The sequence below is a fragment of the Giraffa tippelskirchi genome, chromosome 2 (assembly GCF_054371585.1).
Source record: "Giraffa tippelskirchi isolate mGirTip1 chromosome 2, T2T-mGirTip1v1.2.pri, whole genome shotgun sequence".
Taxonomy (NCBI): domain Eukaryota; kingdom Metazoa; phylum Chordata; class Mammalia; order Artiodactyla; family Giraffidae; genus Giraffa; species Giraffa tippelskirchi.
The window spans coordinates 137,992,979-138,018,968 of record NC_137276.1 but is presented as its reverse complement, the minus strand read 5'-3'; the positions used below and the strand labels follow the sequence as shown (position 1 = coordinate 138,018,968).

At 36.5% G+C, this 25,990-nt stretch overlaps 2 long non-coding RNA genes across 3 annotated transcripts in view; one reads left to right on the top strand and one right to left on the bottom strand.

The window, feature by feature from the left end:
* The window catches only part of LOC145538562 (uncharacterized), an 82,539-nt gene that overhangs the window by 49,169 nt on the left and 7,380 nt on the right, over positions 1–25,990 (top strand). The gene's annotated exons all lie outside the window — the stretch shown is intronic.
* On the bottom strand, positions 929–5,771 carry LOC145538565 (uncharacterized). Of its 2 annotated transcripts, none has more exons than XR_014077019.1 (2): positions 5,632–5,771; positions 929–2,384 (listed from the first exon to the last, which is right to left on the bottom strand). It is a non-coding gene; the product is annotated as an uncharacterized LOC145538565 (long non-coding RNA). The 2 variants fall into 2 exon arrangements; XR_014077020.1 differs by having other exon boundaries at positions 5,625–5,742.

Here is a 25,990-nt window from a genome sequence, read left to right as displayed (position 1 = left end):
CCTCTGCCTGTGGGATTTCCCAGGCAAGAATACTGAAGTAGGTTTCCATTGCCTTCTCCAAGGGATCTTCCTGACCCAGGGATCACACCTTCATCTCCTACCTTGGCAAAGGATTCTTTACCACTGAGCCACCTGAGAAGTCCCCCAGGACAATGTCTTACCCATATTAGGATGTCAATGGGTTATTTGTTGAATGAATGAATAGCTAATGATTTATGGTGTGTAAGGTATTATTCTAATTACTTTACATATATTTACCATGATATCTGATGAGATAGGTTGCACTTATTCCTCATTTTATTATTTGAGGAAATTAATGCATGGAGACATTGTTACCTGCCCAAGAGCTTGTAATTAAGAACCAGGTTTCAAATGCAGGCAACTTGATTCCAGACTGCTCTGTTGCCTTAAAAAAAGATACTGAAATAATACTTTACTAAAGAATAGAAGACAAAAAAGAAGAATGAATGTTGTACATTGTAATAGTCAACAGCCATTGGCCACATATGAAGGAAAGAGAAAACATATACTTAGCTTAGAAATTGTCAAAGCACAAGGGTGTTACCCATTAGTTAGATGAGTCAAATGATGATGAAAGGAAAATCTTCAATGGTGCACTAAGGCAATCACCTGAGTGTTAGTATTATATGAAGGCTGAGAAATGATTCTTTCTTTGTTCTTAGGTAGCCATGTAGAAATAAAAAAAAATTAGTACCAGATTGCTTCAACCCTTAGTGAAGCAAAGGAACCACATTCTGAATTCATTAGACAACAATTACTTGATTCATACAATAAAGCTATTCCTCGTCTATTGAAGAGGAAATTGAAAGTTTTAAAAATAGCAAGGATAATAGCAATAGCAGCTTGTAAGTACAGGACCACCAATAGAGCAACCTACGGCTCTTGCTTGTAACTACCTTTGAAGATATTTTTATTTATTTGTTTATTTTTGGCTGTGTTGAGTCTTTGTTGCTACTCGAGCCTTTCTCTAGTTGAGGCAAGTGAGGATTACTCTCTAGCTGCAGGGCGGTGCGGGCTTATCATTGTGATGGCTTCTCTTGTTTGGGAGCACACTCTAGGGTGTGCCAGTTTCAGTAGTTGCAGCACGTGGGCTCAGTAGTTGTGGCTCCCGGGGTCTAGAACACAGGCTCAATAGCTGTGACTTATGGGCTTAGTTGCTCTGTGGCATGTGGGATCTTCCTGGACCAGGGATCAGACTCATGTCTCCTGCATTGATAGGTGGATTGATAGGTGACTCCCACTGAGCCACCAGACAGGCCCCTGGGGTTATTTTTATTGCTTGTCTCTTTGGTCTATGATTATTGTTTTATGTTAACTCTTATGTTGGAATAACTTGGGTTAAATCTAGCCGATAACCATGGAAAAATTATAATTTGAATAGCTTCTCTGTGTTACCCTTTTTCTCTCTTTTTCTTTGAGTATTGTCCTAGTTAACACTTGTCTCTGTCACTGAAACATAAACTTAAGCTGAAGTATTAATAAAATTATTTTACTTGTGTTAAAGGGCTTCCCTGGTGGCTCAGTGGTAAAGAATCTGCCTGCCAATGCAGGAAACACAGGTTCGATCCCTGGGTAGGGAAGATCCCCTGGAGAAGCAAGTGGCAAGAATACTGGAGTGGAGTGGCAGGCTACAGTCCATGGAGTTGTGAAAGAGTCAGATATGACTTAGCAACTAAACAACAATAACTTATGTTAAAGGAAGTTTAGAGGTAGGACAATCATCTTTTTGCTCTGATGCCATAGTATTAGCTTTTCAGACTGATTCTTCTCTTGGTCACAGGATGGCTGCCAGGAACAAATGCCATCCTTATTTGTGGAAAATGGGTAAAGGAGTCTGGCTACCTGTGAGAATATCTTGAGAGATGGAAAGAACATATTACACGGAAATAAATTACTACAGGCCATGAAGTCTTTGATTCAATAATGAATACAACCACAGTTAAATTCATGAACCATAAATTGCAAAGCTACCTAATTAAAAAATTTAATGAAAAACCTGTTGACACAAGATTTTAGAAAATCTGAAGCACTGGATTAAGTATTAGGCTTTTGTGGGGGGTGGGGAGAGATAATCTTAGAGAAAAAAAATGTACATATCTATAGTTAATCCTTTTGTAGTAATCATAAAAGAGTTTCAGCCTATTTTGAGTGAAAAAGCAGAGTTTTCCTACGACACTCAAGTTTACTTTAAAACTTACCTTTTAACGAGTGACTTGAATTATTGAGACATTATTGAGACAAATTGAGTTGTTCAATTTGTTGTAGAGAATTGTGTTTGTCCCGTCAGCACTGTAAACACTTTGTTCTTCAAGGTTAATTTTGCTTACCAACCTTGTGACGCATACATGATGACCACACTGTTCCTAACGATAAATCAGAAGGTAAGAGTTGAATATTTTCTTACTGAGTCAGAAACATATTTTGAAAGCATTTCTTTTCATGTAATGGAATGCTCAATAAACAATTAAAATAAGTGACTAACAGATTTATTTAAAAACACAACGAAAAATCTTATTTTCCTGTACCTAGAAGTCTTCAGCATGCCACTTATATTTTATTAGTTGCACACACATACACCACACAATTCTATTAGTACGAGGTTAAAAAAATTGTTTTTTTATCTGCTGTACTCTGGTTTGTGAAATCTTGGATAAATGAGATTGCCTTCAACTTTTAGAGTTGGGTTAAATGCTATCAATCATGTAAGGTATACATTCAGGGATCTTATCATCTATTGTAGAAAAAAATATCCATCCACGAGCAATAGATAATTTAAAACTGTTAGTAGTTAATCCCAAATTTTGTGCTGGAGATTTCAGTGTGCAGGATATGTTCAAACAAACCATTAGGCTCAGTATAAGCTAAGGTCTCCTTGTCTCTGAAACTCCCTCCAGTCTAGCAGTTTTGATGAAGGCTCTAAATGGAAATAACTGGTCATGTGTATTTGGCATTAGCACATAGGTTCATAAACAAAGGAAAGGACTTTGAGAGTTGTATGTTTAACCAGAGTTAATATAAAATAGCAAAGATTAGATTAAAATCTAAAAAATCAAAGGAGAGATTCTGTCAACTCATTCTAAAGACACTCACTGAGTAAAAGAACTGTGAACTTTATAAAATAAATATTATAAAATATAAATATGAAATAATTTATTTCTAGATTCCTGATAATTTTGATCTTATATCAGTTTATGTCTGTGATGTCATTTAAAAAAAAAATAGGAAAATTTCATACTTCCAGGAGGGAAAAATCCTTTAGCTTAAAGTCAGATACTTCAGACTGTCAATCAACAGTGTCAGAAGCTATGAGAAATCAATAATAAATAAAACATATAATCCTTGTTCTTGAAAGTTTGTAATCTAGTGAGGGAGAAAATAATGAGATATTTAAATTCACAGAAAAGTAGTATTAATAAAACAGTAAATCACATCTTCTTACAAAAATGTTTACTAATTCCAATGTGGTTTTAAAAATCTAAAATAATTCTTCTGAGATGTGTTTTACTTGCTTAATTTTAGACATGGGCTACCCAGGGTATTCTTGAACCTGGGAAGTATTTTACTAGATCAGTCAGTCAGTTCAGTTGCTCAGTCGTGTCCGACTCTGTGACCCCCATGGACTGCAGCACGCCAGGCCTCCTTGTCCATTACCAACTCCGGAGTTTACTCAAACTCATGTCCATTGAATCAGTGATGCCATCCAACCATCTCATCCTCTGTCGTCCCCTTCTCCTTATTTTACTAGATAGTTATTTTCTAAGATTTATTTCCTTTCTTGAGTCTAAGAATCCCATACCCAGAAGTTAGGACAACCTTAGAACATTTTCTATTGAGATTCTATAGGAAATTCTTCAGAAACTTTTACATATACTTGGCTCTCAAGATCCTATTCACTTAACCCTGTTTTTATTCTAAGTGAAAGTGAAGTTGCTCAGTCTTTTCCTACTCTTTGCAACCCCATGGGCTGTAGCCTACCAGGCTCCTCCATCCATGGGATTTTCCAGGCAAGAATACTGGAGTGGGTTGCCATTTCCTTCTCCAAGAGATCTTCCCAACCCAGGAAGATCTGTAGGCAGACACTACCGCATTGTAGGCAGACACTTTACCATCTGAGCCACCAGGGAAGTTCAATTCTAAGTGAAGGTCAAATATAGTTTGAACTTTTCATTAGGGTTTGCCCTGTCTTTGACATTTTCTTTTAAATGTGAAGTGGTCTTAAAAGACCTACAAAGAGTATCTATCCTTCTTATTCCCTGTCACAGTCCCCCCAGACATTTGAGTTGGCTTACAAGCCAAAGAAATGGAGAAAAAGGAAAATAAGAGAGTTGAGCAAGCACAAATAGAGTAAGTGCTTTGAAGAGGACGAAAAAGTCTGTTTTTGCTTTACTTTGTTTTTCTGATGAGAGAAAGAGAAGAAAAACCATTTACTCTTCTGCCCAGATCACATTAAGTCATGAGTTTGTGGTGGAGGAGGTGAAAATAAAATAAAGAATTCCTGAGTCTCCATCCTGTGCTCTAACCGCTAGACTGCCGCTTCCTGCTTAGTTTTCAGAAATGTATTTCATCCATCCTAAACTTGTTTGATACGTAAAGTGAGTTTAATAAACTTAAAAGTCATATAAAAATAAAATATGATTTATCAGTCAAAACAATTTCCTGGCTAAGGGTGCACTCTCTTACCTTAGGAACATGCCCCAAACCACAGCTTTTCTCTAACGGTGCCTTTTAAAAATTCCTGACCTCCCACCACCTCTGTTCTCACAGATTTTCCTTGTTTTAGCAGTACTCCATTCCATCAAATAGCTTTCAGTGGCATTATTTATTTGGGTAAAAAACAAGCGTCGATGAGGGACTCATCAATTACAACTCAGGCAGAAAAATGACTAGAATTATCTGGTTCTGGAGTTACTTTCTTTTTCACTTCATAAAACAACCCCAACATTCATCACACGTCAACTTCCTGATTGCATTTCAACCTGACCATTGTGTTTGTCAGTTCGAATAACTTTTACAGCCCTGTCTCTGTTTGTCTGAAGCTGCTGATGGTACCTTGGGTTTTACTCCTTGTCTTCCGGCTTCAGCACGCGAGGCAGGCTTCACTGTAAGCTCCTCCTGCTCCCCCTGGCTGCCATGTTACCCTGTGCCCTAAAGTCAGAGCCCTGGAAGAAGAATGGCACTGAGGGGGAAAAGTTGGGGCCCAAGGGCTAAGTGGTAGGTTTGGGGTGAGTTGGAAATGTGCTCCTAGACTGGTCAGAGCACCTTAATTGGGGGAATCTACAAAAGCAGACAACAGCACTGATCTGTGAGTGACTTCAGTAATCTGAGCGGTAACTTAGTGCTTCTGACCTCAATCCTCTCCTCTCTTTAAAAACAGCAGCAATAACAGAAAAGATAATGTCCACCTCATGTGCCTCACTGAGTTTGCCCCAGTACGTGGCTTGGGGTTAGTGGCCTTGAGTTCAGTTACAAACATAGCCCCTGTTCTCCCTACCCTACCCTACACCAGCCCCCGCAAAGGTAGCTGATATCTTTGGACGGCTATGATAGGAAGGCTCTTGTCTACTGCCCCCATACCACATTTCCTGTTTAAAACAAAAACTCACTTTTTACCATTTCCCTCTTTCTTTGATCTGTGAATGTTTTTGTGATAGTTTGGATCCTGGTGGTGTAGAAAGAGTTGTCCCAAGGTGTTTCTCTTGCAGGAAAAGATTTAAGACATCTGTGGATGACGCGCTAAGGCAGTCCTTGGCAACCTCTCTTCCATTTCCGGGTTGGCTCATTGTTTACCTAATTGCCAGTAATAATATTTCATTGTGTAAAGAATGTTGGCACCAGGGGCCCAGGTTCCAGTTTATTGATGGCTCAGAGTTTATGAATTGATGCCCTCAGCAGGTTGCTGCCCTGATGAATGGCAATTACTGTGACTCCCACAGAGGCAATTGTAGCCAGAGCATTTACTCCTTTCAAATAATTGCCCCCAAGAAGCTGAACAGGTAATTGTAACATCTGAAAACCATGCTTTTGGCTCAGAATCAAAGAGTATTAATCTCCATAACAGAGGTGTTTTGGAATGACCCAAAAGAGTTGTTAAAGAATGGTCTCCAGAGTGTTTAATTTTAAGATGAATTGAAGCAACCTTAGCAAGAACCCCACTCCCCCCACCCATGAAAATTAACATGTTGTAAAGACACCCAAGTAACAGTTATGGGTGCCCACCTTTTTAAAGTTGTAATACCTTATGGTGATTGGTTGATTTTAGGCTTTACCTAAATTACTTTTCCTTAAAATGCTTTAAGCACTCTGTTCCAGCCAAACTAATCTGCTTGTTAACCCCCACAATGTTACATGTTCATTCTAGCCACTGAATATTTGTTCAGACCATTCCTTAATATCATTTGATAAATGTTTGCAATGAAAAAAATGACAAAAAGAGTAAGCTATTTGAAGTACAATTTAATTTTGCCCTGTGATTTAGGTGAGTTTAGTTAATTACTAAAAGCTCTTTTGTTCAGTTAGTGCTAAAATCTTGGGGCCACCCATGTGTCTTCTACAGTATCAAAAGGCTATCAAAGTTAGACCTTCTACTCTATTTATTTTGGTGCCATAGGAGAAATGGTAAATACTCACATAGTATAGCTTCTTTGCTTAAACTTAACTTTGAGAAAAATACTGCACCCAATGGGAAAGAAATATAAAGAGAATAACCTATGATGGTTTTTGGAGGACAAAAAGTAAAGAGTAACAAAAAAAGAAGGTAAGTACAGAGACACACCTACAACTTTGAGGTCTTTTGTGTGGAGGGAGAGCCAGAAATAATTACAAGATGACACTGAGGAAAGGAAGGAAATTATAAAAAAGAAGAAAAAGATCTTTCAAAATAAATAAGGATGTAGAAAGATCATAAACTAGTTTTGAAGTCTGGAATACTTGATGTTTAAACATTTCTTCTCAAATTGTTGGCACTATGTCCAATGTGTTGAAGAGAGAACAGCCAGGTGTGCTCTCCTTAAAGGCCATCTGAGCATTATCATTTAAAGTGGCAGGGGGTTAAAAAGTGTGTTCATATCACCATATTCCGGACTGATTAATAATGCCAAGAGGAATGATTAGAAGACTTCAAACTGAATTACAAGTCAGTTCAGAAACACTCGATGATTAGAATGAAAAATATAAAAAAGTGATTGTGAGAATAAATATAGGATAAAATTATGAACATGGATAAAATTAAATGTGAAGTAATTCTATAAATACATATGCATGCATGCACAACTGGAAGGACCAAAAGATACCCAAATAAAATTATAGTCATCCATGGCCAGGAAGATCCCCTGGAGAAGTAAATGGCAACCCACTCCAGTATTCTTGCCTGGAAAATTCCATGGACAGAGGAGCCTGGCAGGCTACAGTCCATGGGGTTGTAAAGAGTCAGCCACAACCGAGCTACTGGACACACACATAGGCATGCAATCCTAGACATAAATTAAGGAACTTAATTTACCATAAGGTTTCAAGACTTCCCTTCTTATATAATCATGATCTTGTTCTGCCAATTAGATGATTGGAACTGAGAGTTTTGTAGGCTCAGAACTAGACATGAATTTTAGAGAGCATGTGTTCCAGACACCTGCCTTAAGGCAGGTAAATATCTGAACCAAGGATAACAAATGAGTTTTAACTTAGAGGCTAATTCCAGTCCATATGTAGTTTATTGGCTAGAGCAATGTGTTAAGGTGGATTCTGAGGTCCAACAGGAAGGAGTACTAAGTCTGATGAGTACAATAGGGTCTGATTTGCTCAGGATCAGGAATAAGAATCAGGCATGTATAAGAGTAGAGGCTGACTAGAATGTCATGCATTAGTCCTTTTCAGTCTAAACCATTTAGGTCTGAGGAAGGTAAGCATACAATATGGGCAGGCACATAGATCCTCTTGACTCTGAATTATTTTCTCTCTCTTTCAATGGCCCGCTCACTCCTTTTGTCCTTTCTTTGATCTTTCCTTTCTGCCTCCACCCAAATGTATTTGTTTATAAATTCAGCAAACATTCACTGATAATTACCTTTAACCAATTGACTAATATGCACCCAGACACTACAGTAGACACTTTTGTGTGCTTTCTTTACCTCTTCACAGCAGTCAAAATAGCTCAACATTACTACCCTCATTGCATGGTTGTGTAACTTTAAGATCAGAGACGTCAAGTTACTTGTTCGAAGTTATACAGCTAGGAATCCAGATTAGGATTAGAGTTTAGCCATCCTCTTTCCAGTGATCTTCTTTCACTTGCAAATCAGTCTTAATTGTGGCACACAAGACATTGTCCAAACTTTTATGGAACTTAAAAATTAGAAACATACTTAAATCATTATCTACCTATTGTATGCCCTATATCTACCAAATCAGGTGGTTTTATCCTATCCCCTGAAGCACTGCCAATAGCCTGGTCCTGTGCTTGTGACTTCACAATTGAGGCCAAACCTTTTTCACTAACACCTTAGGCTGTGTTGTTTTCTTTCTTGTATGTAATCTGCAAGCAGATTTTTTTCTTCTCAAAGACCTGTATGCTATTTCACCTGGTTTATCGATATCACTTAAGCAGGTATAAAGGCAAATACGTAATTTATAGTTTATTCCACATTTGCTGGGCTTCCCCAATGGCTCAGTAGATAAAGAATCCACCTGCAATGCAGGAGACACGAGAGATTCAGGTTCAGTCCCTGAGTTGAGAAGATTCCCTGGAGGAGGAAATGGCAATCTACTCCAGGCCTCTAACCTGGAGAATCCCCATGGACAGAGGAGCCTGGCTGGCTATAGTCCATGGAGTTGAAGGAGTCAGACATGTCTGAGCAAGAGCACCAGTTTTTCACAGTCTTTTCCATACTCTCAAAATTTTGATTCTATTTGGTCTAGTCAAGGTTGCTATCATTTCTGTGTACTGACTGTCTTCCCAATTGGATTATCATCTCTTCATGGCCAAGGATGCATTTTTTACTTTTCAAATGTCACATAAAACAGAGACATGAACTGAGCACCCAGCATGCATTCAGTAAACACCAGATGATTTATTGGGTTATGAATGAATGAAACTGTCCACAGAGAATGTGGTTCAAAACTGTTAAATGAATATTTCAAATTTATCCCAAGTTGTTACCTATGGAAAAAACTAACCATCAGCCTAAGAAAGACACAACCAAAATATTCTTGGTACACCCTATTTCTGTTAAAGATATTTCTTTGATCAAAAACACTAATGTTGGCTGAGTAGTGTGGTATGCATCTAACTTTGAAGATGTACTGTAGGAAAATAAGAAAGAAAAAGAAAAACCTTTCAGTTTTCAAGCAACATTCTCAAACTTCTGTTGAAATGATTCATACTTCATTACCTACTAAGATTGGGTCATATGTTCTTTTACTACAATTATTTCCACAAATATGAAGAAATATATTTCATGTTTCCCCACTGAAATTCAACTTCACTTATTAATGCAGAATTATCACCAGATTAAAACTCAAAATCTAAAACTGCTGGGTAATTTATATAAATTCTGTTATTAAAATCTGCCTATGGAATCACTTTGGCAGAAGTTAACTCAACCAGTTAAAACAATAACTTACGGGAGAACTGTCAGAAAAGATGAGAACCCAAATTACATACATGCACCATAAATATACAGTGTGTAAGCTGACACTGGAACTGGTAAGTTTCATGAGTCTATTATCTAAGAAAATTAAAGGAAGAACACTGCATTCTTTCTCTGACTTATACTTGGTCTGACAGTGATTGATGCTGCCGATAGACTAAGAATATGTGCTATTCCCCCAGAGAATGATAACCTCTTCCTTTCCATCCTAGCAATCTGCTAAATCTCTTCTGATGTTAGAGAAAGATTCATAAACTACATATTTAGCTTTTGGTATTTCCTATCGTTATTTATAGTTTCATGCATATTTTCTGTCTTCCCAATTCAACTGAAACTTTTCTTACAGTGAAAGCTGGCATTTTTCTTTGTGCCAGTGTTTTGAACAAGGCTTATGAGTTTTTGAAGAAAACTAATGAAGGATGAGACATAGCAAGTGAACCCATCTTTTAAAATGCATTTCTAATGAAAATAATGACTGCTTTTTTTTTTAAACTATTAACTTAGTCAAATATGTCAAACTGTTGTCTATCTAGAAATGTGATTCAGGATAAGATTAAGTATAATGGTGCAAATTCTAGATCATATTAGTGGTACATCCCACAGAACATACACTGCTTAGCTGTTCATACACATCCAACTGTTGTATGTGCGTGCGTACTCAGTTGCTCAGTTGTGTCCAACTCTTTGTGACCCCGTGGACTGTAGCCTGTCTGGCTCCTCTGTCCATGAGATCTCCCAGGGAAGAATACTGGAGTGGTTGCCATTTCCTTCTTCAACTGTTGTTTGTATGTTTGGATTAAAAATGCTCAGTGAGTTAGGATTTTTCTGTCATTGAAGAATATATCTTTTGTTGACTAAGCTGGGCTTCAAGACCTGAGAACTCTACATATATGCTTGAAATTTTTGGCAATACCACCTCATCGATCAAATTTTAGTTCCTCCCAAAACCATCTTGCTCAACCACTGACTGGGATTCCTGGCACTATTCTTACACTTTCTCCCTTTGACTTTGCAATTTTGTGGCAACTGCATTGCCCTCAAACCCTTTGTTCTAGAAGATGCATATTAGTGGGAATATATTCTTTCTCACATAATATGGTGGCAACATACAGTCAAATTAATTAAATATGCAAAAGAAATGTAGGTAGTTAATGGTGCTTTAAAACATGTTTCAACATTACCACAGCAAACATTTCCTAACACACAAAAATAAAATAAACTGTTTCAAGATGGTATATGTATGCTAAGTTGCTTTAGTCGTGTCCAACTCTTTTTGATGCCATGGACCATAGCCGGCCAGGCTTCTCGATCCATGGGATTCTCCAGACAAGAATACTGGAATGAGTTGCCATGCCCTCCTCCAGGGGATCTTCCCAACCCAGGGATCGAACCCATGTCTCTTATGTCTACCTGCACTGGCAGGTGGATTTTTTACCATTAGTGCCACCTGGGAAGACCTGATAATAAGCATATACATACAATTCAACTTTCACATCACAAACTTAGTACCAAACAAAGCATATCTTTGTGAGAAATACTTTTTAGACATTCTAATAAAAGAGTATATTATACATATAAAAATTATCAACATGGCTGTATATCATGATGGGGGAGAATTCATTAAGGAAATAACACAATATCAGAGAATAAGTAGATTTTTTTCGAGGGGAAAAGGAATAGCTTTTAGGCATAAGGATCTGCATGAGCAAAATGAACATTCAGAGAAAATTTAAAAGTCAAAAGTATTAATTCTATTTTTAATTTGCAATTGATTCTCTTTTTAAAAATTAATAATTAATTCTATTAATTAGATTGTATAAATTAGAGACAAAGAAATGACAGAAAGCAAGGTAGTCCCCACTATTGACATCTAGCAGAAAAAATAACTTAAATAACTCAGTTATTAAAAATGTAAACAGGATGAGTGAGTCGTCATCTAGGAAAGGTGAAGATTATTGTGGGGCTGCAGAGAAAGGAGTGGTGGTAGTGGTTTAGTCTTTAAGTTGTGTCTGACTCTTTCCAAACCCATGAACTGTAGCCCGCCAGGCTCCTCTGTCCATGGGATTTTCCAGGCAAGAATATTGGAGTAGGTTGCCAGTATTTCTATTTCCTTCTCCAGGGGATCATCCATACCCAGGGATAGAACATGTGTCGCTTGCTTGGCAGGTAGAATCTGAACAGGGAAACTGATTCCAGATCAAATGGAATTTGAGTTAGTCCCTAAAAGATGAGGAAGAATGTGAGAGATGGATCCGGGAGGACAGGGCCTTTCTGGGAGAGGAGCAAGGATGAGAGTAAATAGAAGCAGGTAAAGAATGCTTGTAGACTGATGCAGCTGACAAGAAAGTGGGGCTCTTTGGTTACTAGCTGGGGAAAGAAGGCATAGTAACAGTAAAAGCTGAGATGGTCACTTGGAGAGGAGTGGCAGAGTAGTTTGAATCATGGATCGAGGACCTTCAACAATGAGGAGTGTCGTGATTTGATCTGTGTCTTGAATTCAATGGAGAAGCCACACTTAGCAGTGTCAGGAAGTGATCCATAAAGAAGAGTTAATTGGGTTGTGCTTAATATGAGAAGACCAGGCTGAGGATGGAACTTAGAAAAGTCTTTCATACAAGGAGGGGGAAGAAATAAAGAAACTGGAGAAGATTCAGGAAAAGATTGCAAGGAGATGGGAAGTGTATCTTTTGCATCAAACATTCATTCTTTGAAAACACATTCAGACATGGTAAATTTGTGGCACTTGTGGACCTCAGCAAAGACCTGACATGTATATCAAGCAATTCTTTGAAGGATGGGGGTAATGTAGGACTCTCAATTCCCTGCCTTTATCTCTCCTTCACCATTCATCCAACTCAAAGTTCATGTATTCTATGACTCTGTGTTGTTACCCTCTAAAACATCCCCATATGTAATTTTATAATTAAAACCACAAGAGGTAATTCTGTACTACAGCTCCTAAATAAAATGTGGGCTTTCCCAGTGGCTCAGTGGTAAAGAATCTACTTGCAATGCAGGAATCACAAGAGACACAGATTTGATCCCTGAGTAGGGAAGATCCCCCACAGGAGGGCATGGCAACCCACTCCAGTATTCTTGCCTGGAAAATCCCATGGACAGAGAGGAGCCTGATGGGCTACAGTCCATAAGGTTGCAAGGAGTTGGACATGACTGAATCAACTTAGCACACACAGGGCTTAAAGCATGTCCTAATGCTCTGTGGTTGTCAAAATGAGGGGCAGAAAATGACTAAGATGGAATAGTACTAAGAGAGATTATTTTAGACCCACACAGAATATTAATCTAAAACATATTCTTCAGGGTAGTTTAATACCAAGCTAGTTAGTTTAGCACACTGTCATGCAAAATCATTTCTAGACATGTGCCCATTATTGGCATAGAATTGTTGATAATACCTTTTTAAAAAAAATTGCTGCGGGCTTTACCATTTTAATTTCTGATACTGGTAATTAATGCTTCCTTTTGCTCTCTGTGTTTCTTTATCATTAATTATTAATTAATTGTTAATCTTAATTATTAACCCTATAAGTTTTTTAAAAATAATTAAACTTTTTATTGAATTTCTCCTTGCATGTTTGCTTGCTATTTCATTAATTCTGCTGTCACATTATGATTTCTTTTCTTCTACCTTCTTTGGGTTTCATATTTTGCTTCAATCATTTCAAGATGATATTTAGAGAGTTTATTTTTAATCTTTCTTTTTTTTCTAATATATACACTTGAGATTATATATTTCTAAGCATACCTTTAGCTGATGTGTTTCTTAAGTATTGATATTACGTGTTTATTAACATTCAGTTAATATTTTTTCTAATTGTCATTATGATTTCTTTGACTCACAGATTATATAGAAGTGTGTTACCAATTTTCAAACATTTGGGGGCTCGAAAATATTTTTAATGATTGGTTTGTAGCTTCAGCCTAGGTGGTCAGATAACATATTTCTAATAATTTCAGTCTTCACATTGACTAATATTTGCTTTATGATTCAGCATATGTCCAATGTTTCAAGGGCTTTTGTAAAGAACATACATTCTGCTGATGTTAAGTGTAGCATTTTTTGGATAGCATTTAAGTTAAATTTGTTAATCAAGTCAGTTTTTCTGTATCCTTACTGATTTCTGTTCATCAGTTTTCAAGTGAAGTATATTAAAGTAATTGTGTACTTTTAAAATATTTCCTTCTATTTCTACCAGTTTTGCTTTTGCTAAGTAGAAATTTAGAATTTTGAACACTAAGAAAATCTTATTTTAGATCTAGTAATGATTTCTGTATTAAAGTCTACTTTGTCTGATACTAGTATAGCTATACCAGATTTCTTCAGTTTATGGCTTGCAAGATGCAACTTTCCCATAATATAACTTTTCAAATATTTTATATTTAAAGTGTGCCTCATAAATAACATATGATTTTGTTGTTGCTTTTCTTAAAAATCCAACTTGATAGTATTTATATTTTGCTATAATATTTACTCCACTGAACTTTATTTCTTATATATTGGTTTTAAATCTACCATCTGAGTACTATTTTCTATTTGCTCCTACATTTTTACATTCCTTTTCCTCTTTTTCTCTGGCATTAATTCCTGTTTTATTAGCTTATTAATTATGGGTTTTTCTATTCTTTTGTTGGTTACCCTAGACATTAAAAATTGTTCTTGATTTTTATAATTTAATTTAAATTTTCACATTTCTCAAGCAATGCAAGGACGTGCGAATGGTTTTACTTCATTTATCACTACCATGCCTTTTGTGTATTGTTAGTGTTGTCATATATTTTAATTTTACATATGTGTTCAGTTTGATAGGGCATAATCCTTATTGTTTTAACCACCGGATATTTATTTAGATTGAGCCTCATATTTACTCTTTCCAAGGCTTATTCCTTATTACTTCCCACATTTCCATGCTTTCCTCTAGGATCATTTTCCCTTTGCTGAAGTAACTCCCTCTAATATTCCCATAAGTGTGTATCTGTTGAGGATACATTATCTTAGGTTTTGGTTATCATAAAATGTCATTATTTTATATTTTAAAAAATATATTCACAAGTTATAGAATTCTCAGTTGTGAGTTATTGTTTTTATCACTTTTAAAAGATCATTCCCCTGGTTTCTGACCTTCATCATTGGATATCATTCTTCTTGTTGCTAATTTGTAGGAACTATGTCTATTTTCTTTAGATTATTTTAAGGTATTCTCTTTATTTTGGTTTGAAGTTTCACTGGAATGGCCTAAGTGGTGTTTTCTCTGTATGTATTCCATTTGGAGTTCACAATACTTTTGACTCTGCTTAATGACATTTTCCTCATATTTTTATAATTCTCCCTTTTTTTTTTCTTTCTTTCAACTTTGGTCTGCTCCCACCAGCACTTACCTGACACCCCGACCTGATATCTTATATTTTATTTTTGGGTTTTGTTTTTTGGGGGTTTTTTGTGTGTGTGTCTTTTTTTCTCTTCAAGCTTCAGTGTAGATATAACTTTTTTTTCTGATGTGTCTTCCAGTTCGTCATCCCCTCCTTAGCTTTATCTAGGTTGATACTAACCACATTTGTTATGTTTCTAATTTCAGTTATTATATTTTATTTCTATAATTTACATTTTATTATTTTTTGATTTTCAATCCTATGTTAAAATCTTACTATCTAATTTCTTAAATGTATTCATTATGGTTATTTTATAAGTCTGTGTTTATTAACTACTGCATCTGAATTTCCCTGAAAATTTTCCCTCTGTTTTTTGTGGGGTTTTGATTTGTTTGTTTGCTTTGGGGTCGTATAACTTTTTTTTTTTTTTCTTTTCTGGTTGTGCTGGATGGCTTGCAGGGTCTTAGTTCCCTAACCAGGGACTGAACCCATGCCCTCAGCAGTGAAAGTCTGGAGTCTTGGCCGTTGGACCTCCCAAGAATTCCCTGGGGTCATATAATCTTGTAGGTAGTTAAGACAGGGATATATAATTTTAAACTATCAAGTGAACTTTGCCATGCCATGATAAGTTGCTTCAGTTGCATCCATCTCCTTGCAACCTTATGGAATGTAGCCCACGAGGCTCCTCTAAACATGGGATTCTCTAGGCAAGAATGCTCGAGTGGGTTGCCATGCCCTCCTCCAGGGGATCTTCCCAGCCCAGGGATTGAACCTGCATCTCTTTTTGTCTCTTGCATTCACAGGTGGGTTCTTTACCACAAGCACCACCTGGGAAGCTCAAGGTAACTTTAGTTTTTGCTAAATTCAGTCTAATTTCAGTTTGCCCATACACTTAGAGTGTGACTCTTTGGGGTTTCTCCACTGAAAGCTTGGGGTCTTTGGGAGGACTCCTTGTTGGTTAGATCAAAGCTTCATTTTTTTGCTACCCAGGTCTTTCAAAAGATTTGTTCACCCTCTCAGCCTTTTAGCTTTTGCTTGTGCATCAGTATATAGTGGGAAAAAAATGGTCCAGGACATTGGGCTCAGCTTTCTACCTCTCTGAACATCCTTTATTTTGGAAATTTTGACTTTTGTTATCCTTATTGCCCTAATAGTTCCCACTTTCTAAGCACAAAAATCATCTATCTATCTATCCAAAGAGAAAGATAGAGGTAATTATGTCTATATGTGTATCTGTGCATTGTCCATTTCTTCTTATTTTTGGTGGGACAGTTTATCTGCAAAAAGCTAGTTCACCATTACCAGAAGATGAAACTGCCTGATATTAACTCTTAAACATATACCATTTGTTTAGCTGAAAGAAATTCTCTAAATGTAGTTTATAAGAAATCCTGATATATAATCCTGAACTTGAAATTGTGTTCACAGAATTGGCTGCTAAAAACAGAAATCAGAAAAGAAAGCAAAGGGTTGAGGGAGAAGACAAAGTGTTTTGCCAGAGAAATTGCAGGCAAAGAAAGAGAGAGGGATAAAAAAATGAGGAGATACCAAGGCAGAGTTGGGAAAACAGATCATTATGGATCTCCAGATAGGTTTCATTCTGTGGCTCCTTTTCTGTGTTTCTGATTTTTTACGTTATGTATCTTTCTTGTGTCTGTCACCTCTTGTCGCCTCAATCAACCTGTCTGGGAAGTTCATGGCCAAACCAGTCTCTGGATGCAACCCACTGTCTTTTATTCAAACTCTTTGTTGGACTGCAGATCTAAGGCATATTCTGCCAGCACTTCTTGTATGTACTCCAGCTGGGAATGGGACTGACTGAGCTCTCCTTTATTCCCTCCTCCACCTCTGACCCTCTTTCAGGCCTTTCTTAGTGTTCCTGGCCATCAGCCTGACATCCAGAGTTGCCTGCATTCTGACAAGACAGAGTGGCTCACCTAGCTTCGGAACAAAATCAGAGGTGCCAGCACAAAGTAGACCAGATACACCATCCAAAATACCCCTCCATCATTATTCCAAACCCTAGACTAAGCCAAGAGTTGTTCCAAAAATACATCACTAAATTTTGGCCTGAGTGTCACTTCCCCACTTGGCAAGCTTGGGCTAGAGAAATTGGAACAGAGATTCCTTGCTAGCCTCCCCTATATTTTCTCTTTTGGGATATACATCTTTTACTTTTTCTATCTCTAATATGACACAGTTGCCCCAGCTTTTACAATTATTCATAACATATCAGAATGAAGTGAAAACTTTACTTTTTGTCTCCCATCTTCTCCAAAAAGAATTTCAGCTAAATTTTTCTTTTCCTATAAACAAATACTTTTGAGTGGACAAATGATCAACTAAGTGGATATTTGTTGTATATTTGTAATTTCATATTGTGGTTTTTCTGAATTTCCCAACTACATCTGTTTTCTCTTTTAATTGGCCAAGTGCAATTATATCCATCTATTGAAGTCCTCTCAAGTCTTGAAGCCTCTACTCACCATCTTAGTCCTCTTGATGTCTTTTGTGGATTTAATAATTAGAGCAGTAATTTTTGTTAACCACTCATTGTGATTAATCAAATACTTCTTTTACTGGTAGCAAAACCATTTGTTGTAAAGATAGCTTGCTTCCAGAAATGGGTGGGAAGTGTCTCTGGAACAGGAAGAAGTCCTCTCATTATAATACTGACATTGGCCTCACATTTACAGTTTATTAAAGATTGTCATCCTTCTAATATTTTCTTCCATAATCTTCAAATACCAGAGTAGAACCAAGTAGTGGCCTTATTTCAATTTTTAAAATGATGAAACTGAAATACAAAGAGAATAAGTGATTTCTTCAAGGTTCTGTCCTTGTTAAATGAAGAAGCCAGGATAGAATTAAACATTGCTATTCCAAATTGGTGGCTCCTCTACTGTAGCAGACTGTTTTCCACTTTAAAAATTCCTTTCAACTTCCAACAAAGCCTTTCACAAGTTATAAAGGCTCAACAAAGAATGAATGGATACATGAACAGTGATATACTTTTTTCAACTTAGTGTTTATATACCTATTTAGGCATAGATCTAGCTAATATTTGCTTCAAGGAAAAGAAGAATTCTACTAATAGAATAGAAAACATGTGCAAAGATATGTAAGAGGTGACTAACAACAACTAAAAATCTCAATGCAAAAGATGGATTCCATGGCATTATATCACTATTTCTGCTATAAATCAAGCTGTTCCTAGACTTGGGTAAATGGGTTCATTTAAAAACATGCCACCTTCTGATCTTGTGCTTCAACTTACTCTTATCTTATACCTTCCACTAACAAGCCGTGCCTTGTGCATGAGCATATATGTAGACATTCAGAAAATATGTGGATAATACAGTCAAACTGATAGCATCATCATCTTTCCTGACCCAGTTCTCTTGGAGAGGCTGTGAGGAATTTTGACTAAATTCATATTGCAGAGGGAAAAAAAAAAAGTTGTTTTTGCAGACTGAGACCAGATCTTCCAGGAACTGGCTTCTCCAGTTCCTGGAAGGTTTTGAAAATGTTAGACTATCTGTACATTGCCTTTCTGACATGTCGGTAGAGATTGCAAAGTATTATCACCACCACTAATTTACTTTTCTGACCGAGAAAAGAAAATGTACTTTAAAAAAAGAGAGAGAGAGAAATTGTAATGATAGGTTTTTGAACATTATCAGCATTACTATGTATCAGCTTTTGTGTTAGAACAGCCTGTTTGGAGCCAGGAATGATTCAAAAGCTTTATAATACAAAATGGTGAGGTTTTAAAACAATGCAGTCTAGACAGAAATTGTGTGACAATACAGTCAAATCGTTGTTGTGAATTTAGAAAACAAAATAATATAAAGGATGAAAGATTACTTTTAATTACTTCTTGGTGCCAGACCCTTCCCCCTCAAACTAAGCTAATTTTAACTGTTATTTCTTCTGTCCCAGATTTTTTTTTCTCAAGTAACTACCCTGGCCATAGGCAGTGATTAAAATACTAGGATTGAAGCTGCAGCGTTACTTGTGCCCAAATTCAGATTGGCCATCAAGTCTTCAGCTCGGCTCTGCACTGCCAGTTCTTCAGTATACCTGTGTTGGGGAATTCAGGGCCACCACTCTGCCAAGACCAGAGCCAATTGTTTCCCAAGCTGGCAGACCCAAGTACTGCTGCGAGTCAGGACAGTGTCCTAGCAACCAAGTGACTCACCTCTTAAATTATCTCATTATTCTTTTACCCTAAATTGGGAGAAAGCTCATAATTTCCTTCCAATATATTTTCCTGCCACAATTTGGTTTCTCTTTTAATTATATGCAGAGAAAGAGTATTTCATTGTGGTCATGGCTTTCTTTTCTTACCATTGCGAGTCTTTTATATTAGAATACATTCTTCATGAATATATACATATGCACGCACACACATATAAATTAAAACTTCATCTGTTGCTTCCTTTAATCTCTATATTTTAAAAATATACATTTTTTTTTCTGTTAGTTTAGGACCAGTTCCAACTTCCAATCCCCAATTTAGATTACACGCTCTGAAACCAACTCCAAACATTTACCGAGTTTGAAGGTCACAGTGCTATTGATTGATTTCTAGTTATAATGTATGTTGTCCTAACATGAGTTGTGCTTTTTTTTTTTTTTTTGTATAACTTTGGGCTGAATCCAAAAATGCAAGGATCAAAGCATCTGGACTTGTTGCTTTCATGTTTGGCATATAAAGGGGCTGGCAGTCACCAATGTGGTCTTGGCTGGGCCCTACTTGTTTTCATTCTCTGATGTGAAACAGTTGGGAATCACAGACCCTCCAACAGCTAGAGTGGACTCAATAAAAATTGGCTTAATAATCTGCCAAGCATTTGGAAGTGCCAGTCTCCACAGTTTTTCAGCAGTTATTGGCCATGACATGTTGCTTTCTTTTCTTCTCTTAAGGAAAGAATTTGCTGTGAAATTAGTTTTGCGATCAAAATTTGCAATAGGTAAACTATTCGTCTTAGTAAACTGACTTTATCATCTGATCTTATTGAATTCATTATTTTACATATTTTGTTTTTCTTACATGACAGTTCCTTTTAGCTACTTGTTTGTTTCTCTTGAAAATCAAATGTGAAATATAACACATAATGAAGAGAGCTTAAATATATGATAATTCTATCCAAAGTTCACTAATTTTAGGAAGTTATTGAGTCATCTTAAGGTTTTCAGTTACTTAGATGTAAAGCAGTCCATATGAAATAAATGCAATTTGATTCCAGTAAAAAATATTGAATACATTCATAAAGCTGCATCATATATGTGAACATCCATTTTGCCAGATATCCTGGAGTGTGAAGTCAAGTGGGCTCTAGGAAGAATTACTACCAACAAAGCTGGTTGAGGTGATGGAATTCCAGCTTAGCTATTTCAAATCCTAAAAGATGATGACGTTAAAGTGCTGCACTCAGTATATCAGCAAATTTGGAAAACTCAGCAATGGCCATGGAACTAGGAAAGTTCAGTTTTCACTCCAAACCCAAAGAAGGGTAATGCCAAAGAATGTTCTAACTACCATACAATTGCGCTCATCTCATGTGCTAGCAAGGTAAGGCTCAAAATCCTTCAAACTTAGGCTTCAATAGTATATGATCCAAGAACTTCCAGATGTACAAGATGGATTTAGAAAAGGCAGAGAAACCAGAGATCAAATTGCCAACATTCGTTGGATCATAGAGAAAGCAAGGGAATTCCAAAAAAATATCTACTTCTGCTTCATTGACTATGCAAAATTCTTTGACTGTGGATAACAGCAAACTGTGGAAAATTCTTAAAGAGATGAAAATACCAGACCACCTTACCTCTCTCCTGTGAAACCTGTATGAGGTCAAGAGCAACAGTTAGAGCTGGATATGGAGCAACAGATCGGTTCCAAATTGGGAAAGGAGTGCGACAAAGCTGTATATTGTCATCCTGCTTATTTAACTTATATGCAGAGTACATCATGTGAAATGCTGGGCTCAATGAATCACAAGCTGGAATCAAGATTGCCAGGAGAAATATCAACAGCCTCAGATATGCAGATGATACCACTCTAATGGTAGAATGTGAAGAGGAACTAAAGAGGCTCTTGATGAGGGTGAAAGAGGATAGTGAAAAGGCTGGGTTAAAACTCAACATTTTACTTTGAATGATCTCAAAAAACTAAGATCATGGAATCTGGTCCCATCATTTCATGCCAAATAGAAAGGAAAAATGTGGAAGCAGTACAGATTTTATTTTCTTGGGCTCAAAAATCACTGCAGATGGTGACTGCAGCAATGAAATTAAAAGTTGTTTGCTGCTTGGAAGGAAAGTTATGACAAACTTAGCCAGTATTTTAAAAAGCAGAGATATCACTTTGCAGACAAATGTTCATATAGTCAAAGCTACGGTTTTTCCAGTAGTCATATATGGATGTGAGTATTGGACCATAAAGAAGGTTGAGGGCTTAAGAATTGATGCTTTCAAATTGTAGTGCTAGAGAAGACTCTCGAGAGTCCCTTCAACAGCAAGGTGATCACATCAATCAATACAAAAGGAAATCAACCCTAAATCAACCCTAAATATTCATTTGAAGGACTGATGTTGAAGCTCCAATACTTTGGCCGCTTGATGTGAAGAGTTGACTCAGTGAAAAGAGCGTGATGCTGGGAAAGATTGAAGGCAAAAGAAGGGAGTGGTAGAGGATGAGATGGTTAAGATAGCATCACCGACTCAATGGATAAGAGTTTGAGCAAACTCCAGGAGATAATGAAGGACAAGGAAACCTGGTGTGCTGCAATCCATGAGGTCACAAAGAGTTGGACCCAACTCAGCAACTGAACAACAACAACATTTTGATTGAGGTGAGGAATTTTTCAAATAGATTTTTTTTTTTGCACTAAAATCCAGGGACACATTGTTCTTTATATTGAATTTTATTGCTGCAATTATTATTTAAGATGGAATTGTTAGCTAAGGCTTGTAAATATTCTCATTATTTAGAAATTCCATTGGCTTTCAATATAATTTTTAAATCAACATTTTTACATTTCTCTACAGCCTTGTTTTCTACCAAAACATAGTTGTAGATAACGTACATTTTCTATGGATTGTTAAGGTCTTCCAAGAGAAGGCTGTAACAGGATAAATTTAATAGCATTGTGGATGGGGTAGGAAGCCAAGTTGGGAGAGTGTATTAATATTTTTATAGTTAAAATAGAGCTCTAATTTGAATTTTAGCTTCTATTTAGTCTTTGCAATTGGACAAAAGGAAGCAATAATAAACTTAAAAATTGGAAAGGAAAAAATTTACCACTATTTACCTAGAAAATTCAAGGAAATGAATTAAAAAGCTTCACAAGCAAGAAATGCATTTGATAGGTTTGTAGGGGAAATGTTAAGCTTCTGAAATCAAGCATAAAACAATGGCAAACTAAGAGATAAAATGGGCACCACTTTGACAACAATAATAGCAACCAAAAGTGAAAAATAGAAGAATAAATGAACAGAAAGTGCATATGATCTGTAAGAAGAAAATCATAAGATGTTATTGAGGAAATAAGATTAAAATAAATGAAAATGTGCATGACATTTTTGGATAGCAAGATGCAACATCTCAGAGATTTTTACTTAATTAATCTATATATTTAATGCTCAGTTCATAAGAAGAAAATCTTTTTCAGAAGCAGACATACTGTTTTTAAAGTTCGTGTAGAAAAATAGACAAGCAAGAAGAGCAAGAACAATATTGAAACACGAAAATAATGAGGAGCTAAGCTCCATGTAGAACCATCTTAAAAAGCTATAGTAATTAAAGCTGTGTGATACTGACATAGGACTAGACAGATTGATTAATGGAATAGATCAAAATGGCCATAAATAGACTCAGATATGGATAGGCATCTGCTGCTGCTGCTGCTGCTAAGTTGCTTCAGTTGTGTCCGACTCTGTGCGACCCCATAGACGGCGGCCAACCACACTCCCCCGTCCCTGGGATTCTCCAGGCAAGAACACTGGAGTGGGTTGCCATTTCCTTCTCCAATGCATGAAAGTGAAAAGTGAAAGTGAAGTCGCTCAGTTGTATCCGACTCTTCGCGACCCCATGGACTGCAGCCGACCAGGCTCCTCTGTCCATGGGATTTTCCAGGCAAGAGTACTGGAGTGGGTTGCCATTGCCTTCTCCAGGATAGGCATCTAGTACATGATAAAAGTGGCACTGCAAATTAGTAAGGAGAAAGGGTTTATTCAATAGTTACAGTGGAACAACTGAGTAAACATCTGGAAGAAACTGATATTGAACTCTACCTCATAAGCTACACCAAAATGAATTCTAAAATGGATCAAATAGTCAAATTCGTAGAAGGATGCTTTTATAATCTGAATGGAGAAGGCCTTTTCAGTTATGTAAGTTGAATTCAATTGCCTTAATAAATTCAATGAGGTATACAAGAATCTGCATGGATAAAAAACATAAAACATTAAATACAAATCAAAAGTTAAGAATGTATTAATTATATAAGAATAAAGAAATCATTTTCCTAGTATTTGAAAATTTCCTTTGAATAGTTTGGTAAAAATGAACACAAGGAAATTGGAATGAGGAATCACAAAGTCTGTGGAAAAGGGAAATAAATGAAAATACATAAAGATTTTCACCCTTATTTGTAACAATAGAAATTTAAATTAAAACTACATATGGATCACCTTTTTTACTTTTCAATATGGAACACAAAATCTAAAATTTTATATTGCATTAATAAGGTAGAGAAACCTGCTTTTTCATAAACTCATGTCAATTAACTGCAGTGATTTCTATGGCAAGCCATTTGACAGCACCTAAACTCCCTAAACATGCACATCTTTAACCAAGCAACTCTGCTTCTAGAAATTTATTGCACAGATATGTGTGCTCATGCACAAAATGGCATGAATTTGGATATTCGTTCCAAAATTGTCTTTAACAGGAGCATGAAAACAACCTAATTGGAATTTAATAGCGGATGAGAAATTACATTACATCCACAAAGTAGAATATTATACTGTTGCTAAAAAGATGAAGCATAAATTAGAAATTTAATTTTCTAACAAAGAAAAGCAGTCTGGTGCTACCACAACGACACCATTGTACCAACAAAGATCCAGGCTGCTTCTTTTTTTCTCTCACTAATTCTCACCGTGTGGCTTACCACCTACTTATTACAAGATGGTTGTTCCCTTTCCAACATCTTACTGATCTTTCAGGCAGAGAGAAGTGAAACTGTGCATTCTGCAGCCTTCCAAAGAAAATTCCTCAAAGTCCCAACTATCGATTTCTGTTTTCCTCTCTTTGGCCAGAACCATATTGAATAACTGTTCAAATGGTAGGGTATCTTGGAAATATGGTATTTTAGCAAGGCACATTTTCCTGCAGAACAGGATGAGCTTCCATTATAAGAAAGGAAAGATTAGGAGTTGGGTAAGGAAGAATGTGTGTGTGTGTGTGTGTGTGTGTGTGTGTGTGTGCGCGCGCGCGCGCATGCACATGCTTGCCTACATGCCCGTGCTTATACATGTGATGGATATCTATGAGGAGGAATAAGAAACAGGTGGCTTAGGTTTCCTCTTAGGAGGAAAACTGAGGATTATAAGTCGGAGTAAAGATATGCTTTTTACTGTATAGTCTTTTATAGCTGGCATTTTATACCTCATGCATATATTGTTTATTAAAAAAATATTAAATAAAAATTATATTTCCCTTCAAAATGCTTTTTAGTGAAACTCTTAAACTTTTCCAATTTACATAATATTCTTAATCAAATGCTCTAGTTTTAAAAGTGTAATTTCTACCATACATTTGTACCATTACAAAAATTTTTTAACCCTTTCACAGGGAAAGATTTGGGCTAAATTTCAGTTTTGTCACTTCTGGGTAGTATAACTTAGAGAAAGTTACTTGTAATTTCTTTAAGCTTCTTTTTTTCTGGTGTACAACATGGGGATAAGATTATTATTGGAGCATTAAACTAGGTAATGTATGTAGTGCTTTTAATATAGTACCAGGCACGGAGGAGATGCTTCATCAATGGCACCTACTATTTCTATTACCATTAAAATAATTACTATTCCTGAGAACATTGGTATAAGACTCTGTACATTCTCTCTAAATAGCATTAAAATGGATAATAATATAAAGATTAGCCTGTTTAGAAATAATACAGTGACAGGAGATCTCTAACAGGGAACAATAGCCTATATTAGGTCTTACACTACAGTCTGAAAGTATCCTAATTTCTACAAGCTTCGTATCATGTGATATGAGCAGTTAAGCCACTAAACTCAATTCTGTACAACAGATATGTATTCTCCAGGTTAAATCCTATTAATGTTAGGTCTGGACATTTTAAGTGAACAATCAGTCTTGAATACATTTCTGCCAAGTTTAAAGTAAATTGAAACTTCTGACTCAACTATAAATTTGTAACACTCACTTTCTTTAAGATCTTCCCTGGTAGTACAGTGGTAAAGAACCCGGCTGCCAATGCTGGAGATACGGGTTTGATCTCTACATCAGGAAGAACCCCTCGAGGAGGAGATGGCAACCCACACCAATATTCTTTGCTAGGAAACCCCGTGGACAGAGGAGCCTGGTGGGCTACAGTCCAAGGGGTAGCAAAAGAGTTGGACACGACTTAGAGACTAAACAACAAATAACAACAACTTTCTTTGGCTATTGGTTGCTAAAACTGACTTCCCCCAAAAGTCCAAATGAGTCAAAATATAGAAAGGAGGTAGTTAATATAAGCGAGAGACATATTTGAAAAGTGAACTTAAAGGCAGAACAAGGTATTTGCACTTCAACATTCATAGTATGCCCAAATTCTAAATAGCACTATTGGTATATGCTCCATAGCTCAAGTGCAATATATTATAACTGAAAAAAAATCTCTACATGTCTCCTTTGGATTGTT